The 22,739-nt window shown below is 37.9% G+C and overlaps 1 protein-coding gene across 1 annotated transcript in view; it reads right to left on the bottom strand.

Annotated features, from left to right (window-relative positions):
- The window catches only part of PTPRD (protein tyrosine phosphatase receptor type D), a 355,891-nt gene extending 334,967 nt beyond the window's left edge, over positions 1-20,924 (bottom strand). The window contains exon 1 of the mRNA XM_082074403.1: positions 20,358-20,924. The gene's annotated coding sequence lies outside the window, so the exon portion shown is untranslated. The remainder of the gene's footprint in view (positions 1-20,357) is intronic.
- Positions 20,925-22,739: the final 1,815 nt, after the last annotated feature.

The raw sequence follows: 22,739 nt of genomic DNA, 5'->3' as shown, positions 1-22,739 counted from the left end.
AGACAAAATTACAATGTACAATACAAACCACTACAATAATATTTCAATGTGACTTTAATCAAGTCAATTCAGGATAATATCCAGGGGTAAAATCAATGCTTGCATTTACTATCACATGGCACCAATTGCAAAATATATATAATTTTCCATCATGAGAGATACATCCAAGTTGTCTTGGCAAAAGCAGCACGCTCCACTGAAATTGTCAGAAGAGAATAGCTCATATTTTCTTCATGAGGTTCCTCCTCAGTGTAGCAGAGCTCCAAACTGTTAAAAGTTTTCAATTGCCTTAATACTCATACATAGTTTAGGAACATTAGGGCACCTGGCCAAAAAAAAAGAAGCCCAAGTAGTCTATATCTCAGGCCTACCGAGCAATAGTAGAAGAAAAAGAAATTATCATGGAAATTGCTTGGCAAGAGAAATCAAGGCAAGAACAAGGCTATTCCCTTCCAACTTGAAGAATAGTACTAAACACCAGGTGTTGGTTTTGAGGGGCAGGGGTTTTTTTGTTTATTTTTCCTGGAAGTTTTACACAAGCGAGAGCATTCCTAATACCTTCAATGACAATAAACCAGGATAAGCTCCTCTTGAACACTTCTGGGTCTCACTTACGGAACATACAAACACAAACTCACTGTTGGATGGCAAACACTCCCTTCTGCTACCTATTAAATATAGTCCAACAATAACAAAAAAATCCTATATGCAGAGGAGGATGTTGCAGGATGGCCCACAGCAGTTCTGAAGTCAGATAATTATGCTGATGATGCTATTTTTCCTGGAGAAACCAAATCAAACCATATATCTCAGATAGAACTGCATTAGAGCTATATTCTGTTTTAGTGTCAAGTAACTGAAAATTAAATAAAGTCAGATAAGGGTAGAATCATGACACAGACACCAAACACAAGATCACATATTTTCCCAGAGGAATTGCTTCAATTAGTCCATAAACCAAATGCACAAAAGGACAGAAATGAGACTCTGTGACCTGCTACAAAGCCTTACCTTCTTAGCCTTTAACTTTACAGCCTAAGTAGTCTTTTTACTTTCTAACATAGTATACAGGAGATTTTTATCTCAAGTAGAACCTACAAACTCTCAAAATATCCCTTCTAGTTCAGCTCAAAACTAATTTTTAAATGTCTCTTTCTTTTCCTTCTATTCATGGACCAGATCTTCCTTCCCTACTACAACAGACTCGCTATGTAATCCTTTCATCTACTTTTTCTCACCCTTTACACAATTTTAGGTTTCTTTTTCTCAAGGCTGTGATTTATGGCTGACATACAGCCCTTGTGCTGCTAGAGCTCTCCTCAGTCACCCACTTAACTTTCTTTAAATCACATTTAAACTGTAATTTTCTCCCTAATTTATAGCCAATTTTGTATGAGAACAAGATGTTTTAAGAATGTTAATGAGATACGAGGGCTTTAACATGTAGGTCTCTAGATCAAAGTCATCTGTAAGCAGCACAGGCCGCTGAAGATTTGGTGGTGTTTTTAATGAACTATGGAACATACACTGATAATCCCCTTCAGACTTCAAATGGTCAGATACACACATCATAACTTTATAAATTCCAACATGATACCTGTTCAGCACTGCCAGCAGAGAGGTCAGTCATAGAACAGGTATGAGAAACACAGCTTCCAAACCAAGTAGATGTTACTCTCTCAGATGATAATAAAACTACCTTGGAATATCAAAATTAAAGAACACCGGTCATATACAGAATCTGCAACGAATCTTACATTTTACACAGGGGTGTTGCATTAATAAATATATAGATTTTAGATTAATGACCGCTAAATAGACTTGTGTTTCACCATATTGCATGTGAAAGCATGCTAAAATTGCAATGCATATTTGATTATTATGTTTAAAAGGTTACCCATCTCTGCTGTATTTATTTTTTTTTTTATTTAGAGCAATGATATTCACTTATTTTAATGAATTTAATGCTCATTAAAGGAACAGAAGAATAAAAAAAAAAAGAACACAAATCGCAATAGTCATGCTTCATGAAAATAGATGCCACCTTAAACATGGTTTGAAACTACAACAACAACCCCTGTATGAGAAGTTATGTTTACCACACCACTAAAGAATTTAGAAAAACAGTTAAGAGATAAGTTAATATGCAAGATATGAAATATACAAAACCTATTGTCCCAGTCAGCAATGGGAAGACAGCAAGTCAGTCACTGAAAATAGATTACGTAGTAATGGCAAGTTTCATACAACTATTTAATGCTACTTTGTAGGCAAAAAAAACAGCCATTCAAAGATTTCAGGTCCAGAATATCATCTGAATTGTGGTCTAATGTATTCAATAATGCCACATGAACATGTTATTATAAAAATAGTACAGGTACAAATATATTCCTCACAAAAGTAGCCCTATTATCCATTAAAAAATGAAAAAGCTCATAAATTGTAAAAAAGGTTATAAAGTTCAACACAGATGTAAGAATTTGATTTTGGTAAACACAAGTTCAAATTTGACTACTATTGTGCATTTTCTTTTCTTTCAAAAGCTCCTAGTGAAAAGGTTTCTGCATTTGTCGATCTGTGTTCAATTTGGTACGTTACCAGAAATCTCCCAGGAGAGTCGAAGGTAAACAGCTGGTCAGGCTTACAAGGAAAAGTACTGTGAATTCTATGCAACACTGACTATACCTGTGCAATAACTGGTTCATGTCAGATCTACCAGACACTCATACAGATTTATTAAATCAAGACGAATCTTGTTTTTATCACCCATAAAAATAAGTGGAGATTGATTCTAACAGTAAAGCAGCACATCCGCACACTATTTTATAAACACTTATAAACAGAAGCAGAGGTGAGAAACTAAGTTTTAGATTTGTCACATGCCATTTGCAAATAATCTTAAAAGTATTCATCTTTTCATGATGCTTTCCTACATTCTGTGTTCATTCCCAACCAAATGCAGTTAGGATGACCATGAAGGAACTAAGTTTGAATTGGTATCATAGGACTTCATTCATTCATAATGTATTCTGCAAGATAAGTTTTTGCTTTATTCCAAAAATGAAAGAAGAAAAAAGAAATAGTGAAAGAACAAACTGGACAGGAGCAGCTTGCTCCAGAAGTATTTTAAATTTTTGCATTATTACAGTGCAAAATGCAAGGAAATGTATGCTTTATCTATAAATACAACGCAGTGTCACTTGAGACAAATCTGCTTTACAACTAAAGAAAAAGAAACATCATGATTTAATATTTATAATGGAAACACTCCAATGTTGGTTTTTTTTTTAATATCAGTTACAAATCCATATATAAGAAGACAGAAAGTGAAAGAAAAAGAAAGAACAAAGATTATCACGAAACTGCCAAATTTCTATCCCACCAGTAATGTAATTCAAAGATAGGAAAATCTTTATTGAGAAATCTGAAGTGTCACATAATTCAGGGTACATTTCTGTTTAAAATCACTAGTGCTTCATTATGAATTCTAGTTTTAATTCCCATAACTTCAAACAAGTAATTTAAGCATCAAAAATATTTCTTTCAAATTCAGAACAAAAATGATTTAAGAGTCTACATACCCCACATGGTAACACTAGATCACTAAAGAAACTAAAGATAAAAAATTGTATGTTTTTCCAGGAAATTTCTCCCAAACGAATTCATCTATATGGAAATTGTTAAAGAATTTTGAGACTTAGTCTCAACTGCCTTTGCCTGCAGGAGAAGAATTGTCAGGTTTCTTACCCTGTGCAGATGGAGTGCCTGAAATTCATTTAGTTAGTCTACCTAAATACAGAAATCGTGTTGTTTAAACTTCTTTAATCTAGGTACCTATACAAAAAATGATAATCTGTCTCATGGATAGCACAATAGGCAGTTCATCATTCAGCCTGCTTGCACACAAAAGGTAGCACAAGCCAAACACCTCCCTTATCATCTCTCCCCCTGCACAGTATCACATATATGGTCACCAACACATACCAACCAAACCTAATGCTACAAGAAAAAAAAGACCAGCTATATTGCTGGTATTAAAACCTATGAGGAAAGCAAGGAAGGAGGTATGCGATAAGAACAATAATAAAAAGCATTGTTCATCATCTAATGGTGATAAAAGAGAATAATCAGTACCCTGCAGCAGAACCCTGTAAATCTAAATGAGAATGCATCTGAAAAGCACTTCAAGAAATGTCAGTAAATTCTGAATCCCATTAATTAAAAAAAAATGAGCAAAACCTGAAAATTTCAGAAGTTTCTAGTGTTCAGAAGCAGCAACAAAATCTAATGTGATCTCCCAATTCACCATGGGATTCTCATGATTTATGTGTGTGCACATTTGGCTGTGTGTACGTATGTATGCATGCATGAGACCTTGAGATCAGAAAGAAAGAAAAGAAACCCATCTGTTTTGTAGTAATCATGATGCTTTTCACTTCCTAGGGAAAAATATTTATCAATTTAAAAATATGAATCTATGTGGCTCAATTCTACATTATTTTTATGAGTCAACTGCAGTTGTAAACATTTCAATCCTACAGAGAAAGTTACACAGAAAGGACAATTTACATATACTAATTTAGCAAAAATTGTTTTATAAATAACTATGTTTTATAGAAGCCATATTATATTTTTTCCTTTACTGCTTTTCTGACAGCAGAAATAGATATAAGTTGCAATTTACTTGTATCATTTTCCTACTGTACCAGTGTCCAGCAAAATCATTCAAACAGCATGACAGATAAAAGGCAATAATGAAAAGCATTTTTGGTCTTTGGAGAGCTGTAATGTGCACTGAATACAAACAGCAGCTAGGGAATAAAAATTAAAAAAAACCCGACAAACATACACATGCTTAACCCAGCCCTGCTGATACCTTATAAGACAACTCCTAAATATATTTCAGTATCCAGAGATGAAAATGTTATGTAAAACGATGTGCATTGATCCAGTAATCCCCAAAGCTCTCACAGTGACTTTAATTTACCTGAACACAGAACTGCTTGAGAAAAATCCTTCTAGACCTTGCCAAAATCTGACTGCAGGGAACAGCATATTTTTATAGTCACAAAAGCAGAGTAACAAAAAAGATGTCAAATACAAGGCCAATGGCAACTAAAGCTATCATGTTTTTACACAAGTAACAAGCAACAGTGTGAAAATTACTGGTAAAACAGGCGGTGACGTACAAGATGAAAAGGAAGTTGATCGTGACTGATAGTAAAATATTTTCAGCCTGTACAATCTAAAGGTTAAAATGTGTATAAAATGGAAAATTAATACAAACATTTCCATCCCATATATGTATATTTTACTAGAAGGCTGTTCTTGCTGAAGTTCATGGTCAAATGAAGAGACCATAAAGAGTCTATATGGGTTTAAATATAATGTTCTGTATACTACTGTATTCTAACTCCCACTGATGCCAACAACACACAAAATTAGGCCTTCAAGATTACAGTTTATGTTTCCGTTTTAATTTTACTTTTCAAGCAAAATGAACGTGACCCATGATTAGGGTACTCATTTAGTACTTTCTTTCAGGGTTAACAGATCATCTAATTGTGTATGTTAAAACTGCACATACCAAAAGGAAATAAAAATGGTGACTTCAGCTATACTACTGGTAAAAAATATTGAAACAGTCTAGCTACAAAAACCATTGCTTTAAAACATCTAATATGTAAAAAAAAAAAAAAATCTATTTGTAATAGGTTATCTAACCCACAAAATAAGGCAAAAATGTTAATTTCAAGACAGTTTTATTCTCACATAGCAAGAGATCTAGGGTTCAGTGTTACAACTCTTAGAAATACTCTCTTGGCTCTACCTTCATTTGACTCGTATAATTCATATCACCCTATCTATAATTTCTTAATATTAGGTTTTATCACATGTATAGAAAGAAATTTGATCTGCATTAGCATGTTTATTCCTCTGCTGATAAATTCCAGTGCACTGCATTCTACAAAACTATATAAGAAATGGAAGACTGCATTAAAGTAAAGGGACAAATAGGAAACTGAAACACTTAACCTCCAAGTGGTTTAATAAAGTCCTATTTTAAAACCAAAGCAAGCCTGTGCTATACATCAGTCCATGTCAGTAAATCTAGCTGTTAAAATCCTACTGATTTAAGATTACTTTTCTAACTACCTAGAGAAAACACACCTTCATACCCTTAGATCTTTTCCCAAGAACAGATACGACTTCCAAAGTCTTTTGGTCTTCACCTTATCTACCTTAATAAAAACATATGAAAGGCACTCAATGTAAAGAAGAGAACACAGAAGAGCAGCATTGTAAGAAGAATAAAAGCCTTTGAGGAAAAATACTGGAATTTCTCAGACAAGGTAACGCTAAAACTAAAGAACGATGGACATAAAGCTCTTTTTTAAACAAAGAGTATGGCACTCATACATAAAAATGTCACTTAAAAATCCACAGAAAGCAATTACTTATACATCACAATTTAGAATGAAATGCCAACTACTCTCCACATTCAGTTCCACAAACTTACACCAAAAATAAATGTGTTCACAGTTTTCAATATTTGCAAAATTATTTTTGAAGTGCAAACAAAACTTGCTGAAATATTTTACCTAAAATATTTCTCCATTACCCATTCAACATAACTGTGAATAACCACAACGCACAAATTATAAAATGATAAGACAGCTCAAGGCCAGTAAAAAACACACACACACACACACACACACAAAACAAACAAACAAAAACAAACAAAAACCCAATTTATCTTCTAATGCACGTAATAGACAACCTATTTCTGCTAACTTCTTCAGTTACCAGGTTAGGAACTGCTTTCTACCAGTGCCTTTATCCTCTACACAACATGTTAGAATTTCTGTTGTACAATTCCTCCACAAGAGAAATCTCTACCACTAATATGACTACTTGTTCTTTAAAATTTTCGTATTTTCCTTATAAGTCTTTAAGAATTTCACCTTTAAGAATCTAGTACTGTATTTTGTAATACTCATCTTAAAGACGAGTAGGTATGACAATGAAATGCAAAAGAAAAAACTGATCAGAACAGACGCAACAAAAGTTGTTTAGCATACATCATACCTCTGAATCTTTGCACAGATCTCAGCTGATATTTGGATAAATACTGAAAAAGATACTCACTAAAACATGAATGAGTATGAATCAATGAGTAGAATCTCTCAGCCTGGCTGGGTTCAGTGTTTCAGCCCTGCATTGTGATTTGGTTAAACACAGAAATGCCTGGCAGAGTGATCCCTACAATAGTGTTCCCGTATCATGTAAGGTTGAAAAAAAAAAGTGTACTCATGAACTGATCATACTTATAGAACAGATTGTATCTTGTTATGGACCTCTTATTTATTAATAGTTTCTCCTGCAGTCAAATGACAGTGTTCCATAATGCACACAAATGGAAATACAGCATGTGTCTGTTTCACATTTCAGTAGTTTGGAGATGCTTTGCTTGCTCTGTATGCAAAGTGAAAAGAAAACCGAACCATATCAGAAAGAAGTAGTAGTGTATTACTTTTATTCTTCCTGTAAACCAAGGAAAGCAGTAAACTATTTCATCTCATCAGCTGTGTTAATATTGATTTGAACAGAAAAAAAAAAAAATAGTAAAGCAGAAATTAGAGTTTTTTACTTCATTCACGTACACAGAGCTAAGTGTCCAAATTAAAAAAAAAAAAAAAAACAAACACATTTTAGTGTTCACAGTTATTTTTAAACCACACACATGCTTATTTTTAAGCACATATATACTCTCATGGATTGCAATGATGTTATATAGTAGTGAGGTTACCTAGATATACAGTTATGGGTATGGGTGAGGCTAATTTCTCTACTGAATTCTACATTAAATGAACTATTTTTCTTTATCCTTTCTGTCCTTGCTTACATTTTCATATATATGTTTTCATATTTTTACTATACACTTTCATTAGATAAAACGACAGACAAAGAACCAGCTCCCGTTAACCTGATGTGCAATTAAATCCATTTGATACCATGGGAGTATATGCATGAATAAAGTGAGCCATATGCAGCACACAGTTCTTATTACCAAGCAGTGCTGACATACAAGGATTTTCCTTCCACAATGAAGCTAATTTAAAAATAGTCCTTCATTAATCTACAACAGAAAATTTTCTTCCTGACACTTAAAAACCCACTTACATTTCCTCTCCGATTTGGTGTGATTAGCATTAGCAGCAGCCAAGAATGTTCTGTGTTTTTAAAGTCACTTCAGGGCATCTGGTTACAAGACGCTCAGCACCTATAGTTATTTTTAGTTCTAAGTCTATGAAGAACTTATTTCTTCAAAGTTATCTTTAGATTTCCAAATAATTAGTAAAGCATAAACAGGAAGAGTGAAAATTAGAGTGTTTGACAACCAGATCTTTTCTTTCGGTATTATTCATGCTGTACTAGGAAATTACACAAACAAGGGACTAAATTCTAGACTGTGAACCACAGAAGATCCCTACAAGGATTCTCTTCTGTGTAACGCATGAACAGCAAGGGGATTTTTGCAAAATACAGCTGACTGGACTATTTTTTGTTGTACTGCAGATCTCTGTAATCTCTCTGTCTGGGCAGTGTATTTGTGACGCACAAGTGTACAATTCCTTCATACCTCAGAGTCATCCTAAAAATGCAGCTCTAAAACTATTTTTGATAGTTCAAATAAAAACTAACAATGCAAAAGAATACATTACATACACCATCAATCCCATATACAGACTCACTCATGCTAGTTCAGTTATCAGTTATTTGATTACCCATCACATGCCAAGCCCTCTCACAAAGCTATAAACTTTTAATGTAAACATGCCTTACAATTAGTAAAATGCCTACAAAATCTACAGTTCAAATAAAGGGAAGCTGCAAGACTTTTGAAGGACAAGTTTCATCTATACTTTGGGTTAAGAAACATCAGAAAATTGCCTTATTGTTTTCACAGTCAAAATCTAAACAGCAATTGCTGAACATAAAAGATATTTTCATGGTCTGCCAAGGGACGAGTTTGGGCTTTCAAAGGAGTACTCTGGCATCTTCAAGTAAACACCGTAAGGAAGAATTATTTGAGATGGACCTCCTGTCTTCCTCCCAGTCTACACATCATTAAGAAAAACAGAAAAATCATCAGCATTATAGCAAAACATAGAGGAAAATGACAGACAAGAAAATCTGACTATGTTTTTCCTTCCAGCAAGTTTGAAGGCAAATAAAGGAAACGGTTTATCAGGAAAGAAAGAATTTATAAATAAAAATGTTAATCCTCTAAATATCTGAGCTATTTGCAAACAGAAAGCAGGCAAAACATGTACAAGATCTGCAACACATTCTGAAGTACAAAGTCTCAGTGAGAGGAATTTCTGAAAACTGGTGTTCCTAAGAACAAGACCCTGAAGACGTTCAAGTACTGGTAGCCATGTTCAAAGAGCCAAAAACCTAGTTCTGAAAAAAGCTTCAGATTCTGCATAGATTCAGAAACGCTACACAACTTCAGTATTAGCTTCAAACCATTACAAAGAGCAACCAAAATTACAATGAAACATCTCTGTCAAGGGTATGTTGGTTACCTGCACTCTCAGCAGAGCACAAACTCTCAGCTTCTATGACTTTTTTTTCCCAATAGAGGAACCGTACACCTCTAGATCTCCTCAGCATTTACTAAATTATTAAATACATGCAATCCCAGGCAACACCAGAAATCTGGTAATACATCTATATCTCTGACTGGAGCAGTCATCTACCCTACACTAACAGACAAAACTTAAAAGAGCTGGGGAAAATCCTGCTTATTGTTGTGTATGTGTATATATACACAGAAGTCAAGAAAAGCAGCCATTGTTAACCACTAATAACACCTCAGAAACTCAGTAGGTGGAATAATAACTATGTTTGTGAAAAAAGCACAGTAAGAACCTGCCTTAAAATCCTTAAACACATTAAACACAGCAAATTAATAGAGCACACTGAGAAAATACAGTGAGCATGACAATGTCTGACAAATGATGTCTATTAATAAAATTTAATGTTTCAATACATTAACACAGCAGTTTTGTGTTCTTCCAAAAAAATACCTAGCTCTGATTCTACTCAGAGAACCCAGTATTGAAGCAAGCTTGGAAGCCTGGAAACCTACACTCCTGAAGTTTGTCAGCAGAATATGAACTTGTAACTCTTTTACAGAGTGGGTCATCTATGAGACCAAATGATAAGGATTGTGTCTCAGTAAAAACTGCCTCAATCTGACAGACATGAGAGTTAAGAAACTGAATTTAACTGAGTAACACAAAGACTTGAATGGCAGGCTGTACCTGAAGAGGAGAGAGCCAGCACCCACACATAAATCTAAACCTGCTACCTCTGCATCTGTAGACAAAAACACCAAAATGGCACCAGAGAGATATATTTCTTTGTTGTTACACTCATGCAGCTCTCCAAACGTAACAAGCTAAGAGAAGCTGTCAAGCAGGTTTATTTCTCTTGCTGTGTTCATTCTTTTAACATGGCAAGCCTTCTGATGTGAAAAATGAGATGTGGTTGAGAAAGCAAAGATTTCATGGAGAACCAAAAGACAATGTTGTATCCTATCCAAGACATAAAAGAAAGCATAGAACTTTTTAAAAAATGGATACTACAGAGTTATTAAAATACCTCAATGAAGGCAGAAGGTGTACAAGTATACATGTGGTGTCTTAAGCACACCAATGGACAAAAGAATACATATGGAAAGACTACTTTCTAGATTTCTATTCTAGTTAAAGAAGTTGGAGATCAGTGCAAAACAGATAAGCACCTAATGCCAGTGGAAGATGTAAAAAATATAAATGAAACCTTTGAGATACTAATGGCAACAGGTTTGAGAGGAGATTTCTAGAACATAAGAAATAGAGCATCCAATATTCATCATTTAAGTGTCATTCCGAAATAAGGACAACCTAGGGAGCCATTCTCAGAGATTTTGAGAGTTCACAATGTCAGATACGATCTAACAATGAGAAGCAAAAACTGCTACATATATACCTTTAAAGTATACCTAAAGACTCATTCAAGACGGAGTGATGTACAGTACAGAAGAGTTGGAATGAAGTAAGCATTGGTATTTCTTCAGGAACACACATTTCTCCTTCACTTACTGACATTTTTCACACAGAGGACAGATCTCCGGCTGAAATGTTCCCAGCCATGCAAAACCAGGATGGAAAACAATTTTGAGAAAGAAGAGGAGAGGTAGGGGCACCTTCAGTCACAGTATTCAAATCAGCACCGATTCCTTGCTTTAGTGGGAAATTTCTGAGGTTATGAAATTTCACTCTTTACTCTTTCAAGTGGGTGAATTCGGGTTTCCTCCCATCCCAAAGCTCTTCAGTGTTCTCAAGTGTTCTTTATTATTAAATATGAGATACATCTTACCACCATTATCTGAGCAACAGGTACAAGCTGCAGAAAGTATCTCTGCCTAATTTTCTGACTGGCATCCACAATATGAACTTAACCTAGAAAATCAAAAATTTCAAATCAAAATGGTGAGCACTTCACCTCCTTACAACCATGACAACAAAAAATTTGAAAATACAGCTTGCCTACCAGTAACGCAGTTTAAGAATTTACATATTAAGAGAATACATCTGTTAAGCACTGATTACTATAAACATTTCTAACAACTCATTCATCATCATAGTAGAAAAATCTCATCACACCTTTCTTCCACACATTACTCACAATCTGTTTTGTTTTTTTATTAATTTATCTTTCTAACCCAGACTACTGTAGAGATCGGCAAAGATGAAACAACAGTTTTAAGGCCACTGCACCTTTCACAGTTTATGTACTCCCCACTAAAAAGAAGAAAGACTATTTGAGATGATAAATTAGAATTGCTCAAAGATAGAAAATCCACATCTCTAAGAAGTCTAGTAGTTATTTTCATGTTTTCTAATATCTTTGGAATAAGATTACCTTTGTGCACTCGATTAATAAAGCAATCCTATGAATAAATCAGCCAGGGATGCAGCCCCAGTAAGATTCCTTGTAGGGATTACATCGACTAGAAGGACATATATCTGTTCTATCAAATACAGATGAATAGCTGGAGAATAAACATTTCCTTTTATATCTATACAATATTTACTCTGTCTAGAAATTTCCAGGCTCACTGAAATACCACTGCTGAAGTCTTAATGCTTTGGTTTTTCTCCAGAGTCACTGTAATAATCCAAAATTAAACCCAAGAAATGCTAGGATTCTTACAGAATTATAATTGCTCCTGCAGGCATTCACTGCCACCTGTTAGCATGAGAAAGTACAATGCTCTCTTCATTATCTACTGCCCTTCATATATCTAAAATTTTCATCTAGTCAGTGTGCTTAAACTTCACGTGATCATTTAAGGTGGCTTTTGAAAATGTTAAATGGGAAAAAGGTGTAAAACACAACAAAACACAACAAAAATTTACATTGATTATCCACTTCTCTTTAACAACAACAAAAAAAGGCATTAGAGTATAGTAAATAACAACTAAGACAAATATTTCTTTAAGTTAAAGTTATACTTCTTTCCCATGCCATGTACAACGAAAGAATTCAAGGCTTCTCATTTCAAGAAAAATAATATCCAAAAATATCAAAACTGGCAAACAGGGTAAGCAAAACAATTTCATTATTTGGAAAGTTCTGCTAATCAGAACAGGTCATTGATTCACTTAATGACAATTTGCAAATCTCCATTCTTCATGAAATAGGTTAAAAAAAACCAACACCACTAATCACAGAATCCTTCTGTTATTTATAGTAAAACGAATTGGTAAATAGTGAATATTTATTACTTAGGCTAAGACAGTTTTCCAAATAAAGTTGATGGCATGCTGCCAATAAGTAGAAAACATAGGCATTTGGCAAAATGCCACTGCCTTGATGCAGAACTGTTCTAAAGTGATTCTTGTTGAATACGTATTTCTCTTTACCAAAATGCTTCTTGCTCCCTAATTTATGAGATACTATAAATCAATTCATCAGACATTTCATTAAGCTTTCTTCTCTATATATGAATTCAAACACTTGCTAGGATTACCCGAGGTAAAAATGCCATCATTTAAGCAAAGACACAAAGGCACTATGGATCTGATCCAAACAATGCTGCTGTCAAAGGAAATCTTTCTCACTGACCACTAAGGGCTTCGAACCTCTTAGGACAGCTCTTCTATGGCTTGACAGAAAAATCCACCTATACCATTAATGCGAAAATTAATATAAACAACTCAGAAGAGGTTGCAAGCTTAACAATAAAACCGCATGTTTTATTGTGCACTTTTCTCTACCAAGATTCACTTTTTGAAAGTTAATCACATCACATGTATCAGAAACAAACTTCCAACAGCTCAGAGAAGGCAGATAGTCCACAATGGAAGTCTGAAATTCTGATCTTAACAAACACTTCTGAAAGCACACATCAGATCTATCCAAAGTATCCATCTTTATTGGCAATACATATTGTGATACCCAGACTAAACACGGTAATGCTAAATGACATTCACCCTTTCTACCTGATGAGTATCTATTATTTCATCACTGATTAATATCAATTCCACCTTGGTTAAGCTTGCTGAAAACCACAAAGAATTATTTTTTCTATGAAAAAAAAATCCTACACTCTATTTTTAGGTGAAAAAGTGGAGTATGTGCTTTGTAAGTTGTTAAAAACTTTAAGTTTATCTGAAATAATCATAATAACAGGTTAACAAGAGTAGATTCCAAATTTGTTAACATACTTTAAAGTAACATATTATAAGTCTTAAATAAGCCACATAATTGTATTGATTTTTTTATAGCTATTTCTGGGTTTTTCTGTGAAACGAAACATCATACTCGTGACTAAATTTGTCCTTATTATTCACAAATCTAGTCCCCCCATTCTCACTTGTATGAACAGCTTTCTGAGCTATGCTGCAACGCAAGCTCAGCATGGACTGTACCTAGTTGGGTTTTTTGTTTGGTTGGTCGGGGCTTTTTTTTTTTTTTTTTTTTTTTTCCTTTAAGAAATGCTACTGGTTATGTTGGTGTAGAGACATAAGGCTGTAAATTCCTATCCTCCATCAGTACCACTGACCTCAGAGCAAACCCCACAACTGGCTACAGGCATTCAACATCCATCATTGCTCCTGAAACCTAATCTTTCAGGGAAGGACAGCTGCACTGGGCAGCAGTTAAGCAGCTTTCCAAGATACACTATCATCCCAAACATCATAAATAAATAAATAAAACTTCCTGTCCTACTTTCTGATCAGTGTTTTAGAAATATCTCATTGCGTGTACTTCACACCAAATTAATGACTTTTATCTACACACAGGCAGGCAAAATTCTAATCTAGTAACCAGAGACTTTTTTTAAAAAAATATAGTTGCTGCTTCGTACAGGCAACAAAATATAGCTTATTGCTTATTAATAAAAATAGTCAATTTCCTACAAATATTAATAAATAGTAAACCTGTAAATGCAATTTCAATACAATTTAGGATAAGAGGTAAAGAGAAAGAGAAAAAGAGAAAGAGAGAAAGAGAAAGAGAGAAAGAGAAAGAGAGAAAGAGAAAGAGAGAAAGAGAAAGAGAGAAAGAGAGAAAGAGAAGAGAGAAAGAGAAAGAGAGAAAGAGAAGAGAAAGAGAAAGAGAAAGAGAAAGAGAAAGAGAAAGAGAAAGAGAAAGAGAAAGAGAAAGAGAAAGAGAAAGAGAAAGAGAAAGAGAAAGAGAAAGAGAAAGAGAAAGAGAAAGAGAAAGAGAAAGAGAAAGAGAAAGAGAAAGAGAAAAGAGGAGGCAGTCTTTTTATTCACTGTACACAAATTTCAGCTTCCTTTGGAAATGCTTCATAAAATAATACAGCCTACAGACATTTCAAAAACACAGTTAAGAATTTTCTAATTCAATCAGCAAGCAGAATTACTGAGTTCAAACTTAGCGAACAGGTATTTCCCAAAAGTTAGAAAGCCTATAACATTGTTACCAGAATGTATTTGAATTTCCTCTCACTGAGTCAAAGCAAGTAACAAAAAGCCAGACTTCTTGGTAAAACCAGTGAATATGCCAAGGTGAGGAACTGAGATCGAAATGCAGTTGGGCAAATTTTCAAGGTAAATGTGTACCTATTTACAAACATAGGACCCAAGCTATATTTTTAATTAGGCTGACAGTGACCATATTCTGCATGAGAATAAGCCAATTCTGCCATATAAAAAGCCAGATTTTACACACCACTTACCAAACTCTGACTAACAGATACATAGTTTTCAGAACACTAAAAACTGTAATAGAAAGAGCAATACACTTGCTTGCATTGCTCCATATACCACATTTGATACACTGCTTGGGGAAAAATTACACGTTATCTGACTATAACAATATGTGAGCAGTTCAGCTGACAGTAACCAGGACATTCATTTTGATTGTCTGAAAACAACAAATTAATCTGTGTACCAGCGGAATTACTCCAATAATTGGAAGATTACTCAAAACTCAAATAACCCCACTACCCGTAACTACGATGATGCACAGCACAGGGCATGATAGTATACCAGGACATGCCCTCTGGTATAATAAATCAAAGAGCCTAAACTTCCATCATTTTCAGCTGGCTGAGAAGGAGGAAGTGTTCTGCACATTCTTTGTATTTGAAAGAACCCTGGCAGATATTAGACAAACAGGTATAAACAAGGGAGCTGATTTTTGCAAAAATCTCTATCTGTTTGGGGACCCTACTGCAAGATTGATCACTTTTTGTTGTTGTTGTTGTTCCTGTGCTACTAAGCTTATGGAGAAGGCTGTCACAGCATGTCAGCATAAGACAATTAAAGCTGTAAGTCTTTTTATCTTAGGGAAGTATGGACTACGCATACCTGCTGATGTAGTTGAAAAATAAGATGATAGAGTATGTAGTGTAAATTGTTGCTTTTACAAATTAATTGAAAGAACCTGAATAATAATCATGTTTTTCAAAAGCAATGCTTCCAGTATTTACACAAGTGCAACGTTTTAGTAAATATTATCAATAGCCAACCAAAAGCCATCTGAGCTCATGAAACGTAAGTTAAAATCGTGCAATAGTGGACATATGGTTCTATCAACGCACAGCGCTTTAAACAGCAAGTGAAGTGAAGCTTGTTGGAAAGGAATTTACAAGCAAAGCACTCTCATGCAATTGTTTCCTACGTCTTCAGATTTCTCCAGTTATAATGCAGCTTTCACCACAGCAGATCACCAAGGCAAGTAATGCTTCCTCTTTGCTCCTACTTGGTAAAACACTGATTGAATAGGCAGGAATGTTTTTAAACACGGATTCTTGCTTTAGGCTGCCAAGTTGCCAGCGTACATTCATTAATTAGCCTCATTTAAAGCCTTTTCCAAAGAAAACAAGGATTAAGCAAATAAAGTAAACAACTCACAGAGTATGTGAAATTGAGAGTTTTCATAAAAATATTGTATGTTGACTGTGTTATGCCAACTGTTTTTAAATACAATTACAACATAAGCAGGCTCCCGTTACAATAGACAGCAGTATGTGACTGTGACACTGAACCTAAAAGAGCCAGTATCTATACCTTTTTCTCAACTCGAAAAGGAACAAAAGGTTAAAAATCACTACAATCTTATACAAAAATGAAACACAATGATTTGCAGACCTGTACTATACTACCCATCTTGATATCCAAGTGCAAATGAAGCGCCTATCCTCTGCATTTCAGAGGCACCGCCTTGGTGTACTGACATTCAGTAAGACTCACAGGTTTGAACAGACATCTATCATCTGAGAAGACCTTTAAAGTGGATTTCATTATATTTCATCACGGCTTTACTTAAGTGCACACACGCGCATTTCAGAAAATTAAACTCAGTCAATATTTGTACAACTGTTGTCAGCAATATGACAAAAAGCCTCTTCCTGTAACTAGCCTAACATCACATGATACATAAAACTCTCTGTTTTAAAGACAGCTTATTAAAAAATTAGCATACCATAGGGAAACTGCATTTTGATTGTATGACCTTACTGTGATTCAGCTTGAAAATCTTTTTAAATGAGAATGTTCAAAGAGCTTAGTAACGGAAGTTCATTTTGAAGGAAATCCAATATGCAAATATTTCAGCTGTGCTCTTTTACAAATTGTCTGCTTTGTCAGTTTCAAAAACTGAAAATCAACAATGGAACAGTGTAAGTATACTTGACCTTATTGCTTAGTGTCTATCAAGAATGCTACGGCTGGTGGATTTTAAATTTCTGAAAGTGACACTCAAAAATGTATAGCGCATCTTCAGGCCAGGCCCGTAAATGCTGACTACGCTTCAGCCAAAGCCTTGGAGCCGCCACACTCTCAAACTTACATAACACTTACAAAGCTAGTTTAAATACACCATCAATCTATGTCTGTTGGTCCCTTGAAGTAATCCTGTTTAGTTTATCTTTTAACCCTATACTTGCATGGAATGGTACCATTACTAATCTAATCTAAGAAACACACTGGCAACAAATCTGATTTTCTCAGCTTACAGAAAATATGAAATGCAGGGAGACACTCACATCTGCCTTTGCCCAAAATTTGCACCTGCCAAGTTGACGGTCATCCCCAACTGCCGTAGCACTCAGGAGAGCAGAGAGGAAAGGACACCACACAGGACTAGGGAAAATGTATGAAGTAAGGTCAAAAAAAACCAAAGTAGCAGACAATTCCAATGCATCCCCTAAGTATCCGCAGTGTCATTTGTTATTAAGGAATAAATAAGTTGCAACTTTGCCTTTGACATGAAGCACTCGTGTAAAAAACGTCTGGTGAAAGAGTGACTATATGCCATATACTGGTACTTGCTGTATGAGTGCAGTTTATACAGGCCCCTAGTGGCTCCACACACACAGCAGCAGATGAAGGGGGATTCCTGCTCTTCATCTCATGTAGTTTTGGTCCCCGCATTTTTCAAATGTAGGAACAAAGGGCAACCCTAAAAATGAAAGCTGAATTGCTGATTAGACTTAAACCACCAGGTATTTAGTTCTTTTGCACACCCCCAAGTCTGCTCTTGCAAACCGTCCCTGAAGATTAAGCACCGGTTTACTATCTATCTCCCGTTGAGTTCGCTGACAGTGCTGGTGTTTGAGTTACATAACTGTCACAGCAGAACGCTTAATTTGTATTATTCTTCAGCACTCATTTTAAAAGTAGTGTGACTGATAGTTCTAAAAGCAGGTCCTAAGACCCACTGCTGAAATCTAGAAATACGAAGATACTGTTTTCCTTTCTACACACCTTTCCTGACAGCTTGCCATAGCACACACAAACCATAATGAATTTCTTAGTGCCTTCTTAGAGTAGAAGTCTTCTACTTAGGCAAAGCTTTCAGAAAAGCTATACATCATTTCTGCACTGAGAGAAATCTAAATATACTTCACCATATTACCACAAGTGACAAAACTAATGCTGGAAATCTACTCCTGTAAAAAGTCTCTCATTAAATCCTTCTTCCTGTCTATGTAACACTCAGCACCTTGAAAATTCCATGCCATTACATTCACAGCTTTTAGCAATTTTGACTGGGCAAAATTTGACAGCTGAATTTATTAAACTGACCAGTTTGTCAATTTCACACATTAAAAAAAAAAAAAAAGCAGTAATAGCAAATCTCATGAGATGGACTTTAAAGAACATACCAAAAAATTGCTATCTAAACTAAGACACAAATATCTATGATTGTATTTCAGAGAGGAATCTTTTTTTTTTTCCTTCAGAGTTGCTCCATTCAATAACAAGTATTGTAGGAGCTTTGTGTGCTCCCAACCCAGGAGAAAATGATGTCATTTACTATACACTTTTACAGCAAGTAAGTACTGACCGTTGTAACATTATAAAACATTAGCAGACATCAGACGAAGGAAAAATATAGTACATATAGATTTTTCCATCTCTCCATCAAAATTCCCAATAAATGTCCTGATATTACACAAGTTTCTTGTGCATGAACAAGGAGTATGTTGGAAGCGATCTCTGAAAGGCTGAGAAGACAATCATGACTTCTCACATCAATCCTAAGTTTAAGAGAATACAGGCTTCACCAAAAATACTCATGTCTGCAAACAGGAAACTCCAAAGCAAATCAGCATCTACAAGACCCATCCCCAATGTAAGGCTGTCTCAAGCGACAAGTGAAGGAACACATAAAACACTAACTATTCACGTAAATAAAATTACTCTTCTACGTATGTCAATACTGAGAACATGGCCATGGCAAGCACAGTAAAGAAGCTGCCACCCTTCCACGAGGCAGCAACTGTACAAAGGCCAGTCAAAAGAATAAAATACGCATGACAGCAGCCTGGAGAAGTAACAAGGAGGAGCAGACATTCAAAAGCCATACATGCAAGGGTGAGTGGTAATCGCTTTGAAAGTAAATTATCTAGTTCTGTCAGGGAGAGAGGGCCAGAAAACAGGAAAAATAAGGAATTAGGTGGGAGGAAACAACTGGTCTATTTGCTAGCCTAGGAGAGCCCCGTTGTAGCCCGTGCCTCCTCGCACGGGCAGACGGCGCAGAGGGAGCTGCCAAGTTTGCTGAACAAATTCGAGACCCCCTTTGTAAGCGCTCGGAAAACTGAGTTTTCAGCCCGATGTGCTACCTTTCAAGTGGTTTTGAGAAAGTAAACAAAGAAATTAAAAGCCTGACCTGTGAAAAGCTTCGCATCTCCGTGCCTCCCCGCTCCGCCGTGGAGCAGAAGAAGGAGAAGGGGGAGGAGAAGGAGGAGGAGGAGAGAGCCGAGGAGGAGAGAGCCCTCCTCAGACCGGCGCCGGGGTCCCTACCGGGCGCCCGATCCCCCACACTCCCTCTCCAGCGACAGGCGCCTCGCTTCTCAACCCTGCTACATTACCCCTTCTCCCCACGCGTTAGAATAAAGAAATTAATTAATATTAATAATTCACTCTCCAAATCTAACAGCCAGCGTGTAATTGGTGTAGCCCCCTCCCCCCTGCCCGCATACAGTGGCATTCAGTGGAAACGTCGACTCCGATCCATCACTCGCCCTCACCCTGCCCCATCCCCCGTCCCCGCACCGCAGCTCCCCTCGCTCCGCTCGCAGGCCGCGCCGCCGGGCTGAGACCCCGCGGAGAGGAGAGGGGAGCGGGTGGGCAACGGCCGCGGGAGAGCCCCGGGGCATCCAGGGGGAGAGTTGTGTATGAGGCACATGTGTGCCGGGCTGCACATACACACACACATTTTTATGCACGCTCATACGCACAAACGCGCCGAAAGAGGCGGCAAAGACAGAGCGGAGGCGGGGGGGAAGGGAAATGGGTCAGAAGCAGGGCAGTTACCTGGTCATGCTGGCTTCCCCGGCTCCAGCAGCCGCCGCCGCCGCTTGCCCGCCCGCCGCCGCTGCCCGCCGCCGCCACTTCTACGCGCTGCTCCCGCTCGTCTCCGGGGCGGCCGATTTAATCCAAGCCCCGCAGCAGCAGCAACAGCAGCTACGAGCGGAAGCCCCCGCCGCTGCTGCCTGGCGCTGGTGTGTGTCTCTCACAGTCCGGCGCCGGGGAGCAGGAGAGAGTCACCGAGAGTCCGAAAATCCAGCATCCAGAAGAGCCAGGTCCCCGCCTGCCTCCTCCTGCCAGCGCCACCTCTCCTCCGCTCTGCTCTGTTCCGCTCTGCTCTTCTTTTCTTCTTCTTCCTGCGGCCGCAGCGGCTGCTGCTGCTCCCAGGCGCGCTCTCTGTTCCCGAGCTGCTGCTCCGTTTCTCCTCCTCCTCCTCCTCCTTCTCCTCCCTCTCTCTCCTTCTTCCTTCCCCCTTCACTTTTTTTTTTCTTCCTTTCCTTCCTTCACGTCCTTTAGCCGATCCTTTTGCTACAAGTAGCAGCGAGATCGCCCACCCGGGCTCCCCCCACTCTCCTGCCCACCCCACCAGAAAAAAGTGCAGTGCAAACAAAAGCGAGGAAAGAGAGCACGGGGCGGGCGGAGAGGGGTGGGCAGAGACACAGGGAAAATCCCCAGAAACCGTCTTTGAGAGCTGAAACAGGAGCAACCCTCCCCCCACCCCTCCTCGCTCCTCCAGGGGAGGACGGGGACGCCGTTGGTGCCCTGGTGGAGACGACGCTCTCTCGTCCCGTGGGTTTGTTGTTGTGGGTTTGGGTTTGCGGGTTGTTGCGTTTTTCGGTGTTTAGTGGTTTTTAGGTTTTGGTTGTGGTTTGGGGGTTTTTTTGTTTGTTTTTTTTTTGTGTGTGTTTGGTTTTGTGAGCTTTTTTTTTCTTTTTTTTTTTTAATCCTCTTATGCTGTATGCATCACAGGACCTGTATGGCCCCAAGCGCTAGGGAAAGCTTGTTGCGGAGCTCAGGGACCCGTGCGTGTGTTTGTGTGCGGGGGGGAGCGGAGGGCCATGGGGAGGCGAGCCGGGCCGCGCCTGCCCCAGCCCGGGCCGCGGCTGGCTGGGGACAGGAGGCACACACGGTGCGGGGAGACCCGCACACGGACACCCACGCGCGGCCGGGGGGTGGGGGAAGGGAGGGTGACGTCACTCCACGCCGGCGCGGGGGGGCGCCCACGGCCACACCGACCCAGTGGGGGCGGGGGTACACGAGTGGGGCGGAGGCCGGTCCCGAGGGCTGCGGGCGCCAGCCTGTGGCGAGCAGCGCTGCCCGTTGTCTTCCTCCCCCAAAACTTCCCTAGACAAGTGAGAGTGACCAGACTTGAAATGCGTAACTTCTTGTCCGGGTTTGCACCCGGCTGGTTGAATCACCGGGGGTCACCGGGTCTGCCAGTCCAAGTGGGATGTCACCAAGGGTGTTATAAAGGGATATTTACTTATTCAGTCAGGGTTGTGTATGGCAAGTCCATAATTTTCCTCCTGAAGAATGGTCAGATTTCATGCTGATTTACACCATGTGTTACTTGTTGCAATTGGTATCGTGCTGCGGGGCTAAAAAAAGTCCCTGCTTTTCCTGTTCCGTACTGTCTAGTCCCCTACAAAGAAGGAACAGCACATTGAACGCAGGTGAAAACAAAAGGATTTACGTGAAAAGTGCTTTGGAAAACCTCCCTTGTTGGCTTCTAACCTTCTTCAGGAGTTTGGAATATATGCCTTCCCTGCCATGGTTTCTCCTGTGTAAAATGGGGGTGAAGTGTTAAGATAAACACAAAAAGCATTGGTCAGTTATTAGGGTGACAGAACCCCATTAAGATCGATGCCACAAAAGTTGTCTTACTGGCTTCCGCGTATGTGAAGCTGCGGTGAGGTATTATCTTGTCCTGAGTTTAGTGCTGACTTACTACAACTTGATCAAGATGTGTAACCCTTGATTCTGAAATCAGTCTTGGTGGTCCATGCAAAGTTCATTGCAGATAATTGCTACTTTTCTGCCGAGGAGAGGGATTTGTGTATTTTCTGTCATGTAATCATATTTTATCATCCCTGGAAGGTAGTGCTGCCAACATGAAGGCTGATGGAAGTGAAGATAAACCTTGTTCTCCCCAAGTCTTATAAATTGCTTTCTTCTTTTGATGCTGCCAGTTTCACCAGGAAAATGGTCCTCCAAGTAACCTTACACTTAAAGGAGAACTAGTCCTTTCCAAATAGTATCTTTAGCAATAAAGAATGGCTTTGTAAAAAAATTGCTTTGTATGAAAAGGTAAATGTATTACATGTAGCATGGATGACTACTTTTTATTTTGTCAAAAAGAAGTATTCAGTAGAAAGAGTAACTTTTCAA

Source organism: Streptopelia decaocto, assembly GCF_964273445.1.
Source record: "Streptopelia decaocto genome assembly, chromosome: Z".
NCBI classification, from domain to species: Eukaryota; Metazoa; Chordata; class Aves; order Columbiformes; family Columbidae; genus Streptopelia; species Streptopelia decaocto.
Note: the sequence above shows the minus strand (reverse complement) of the source record. Positions and strands in the feature narration are given on the sequence as shown.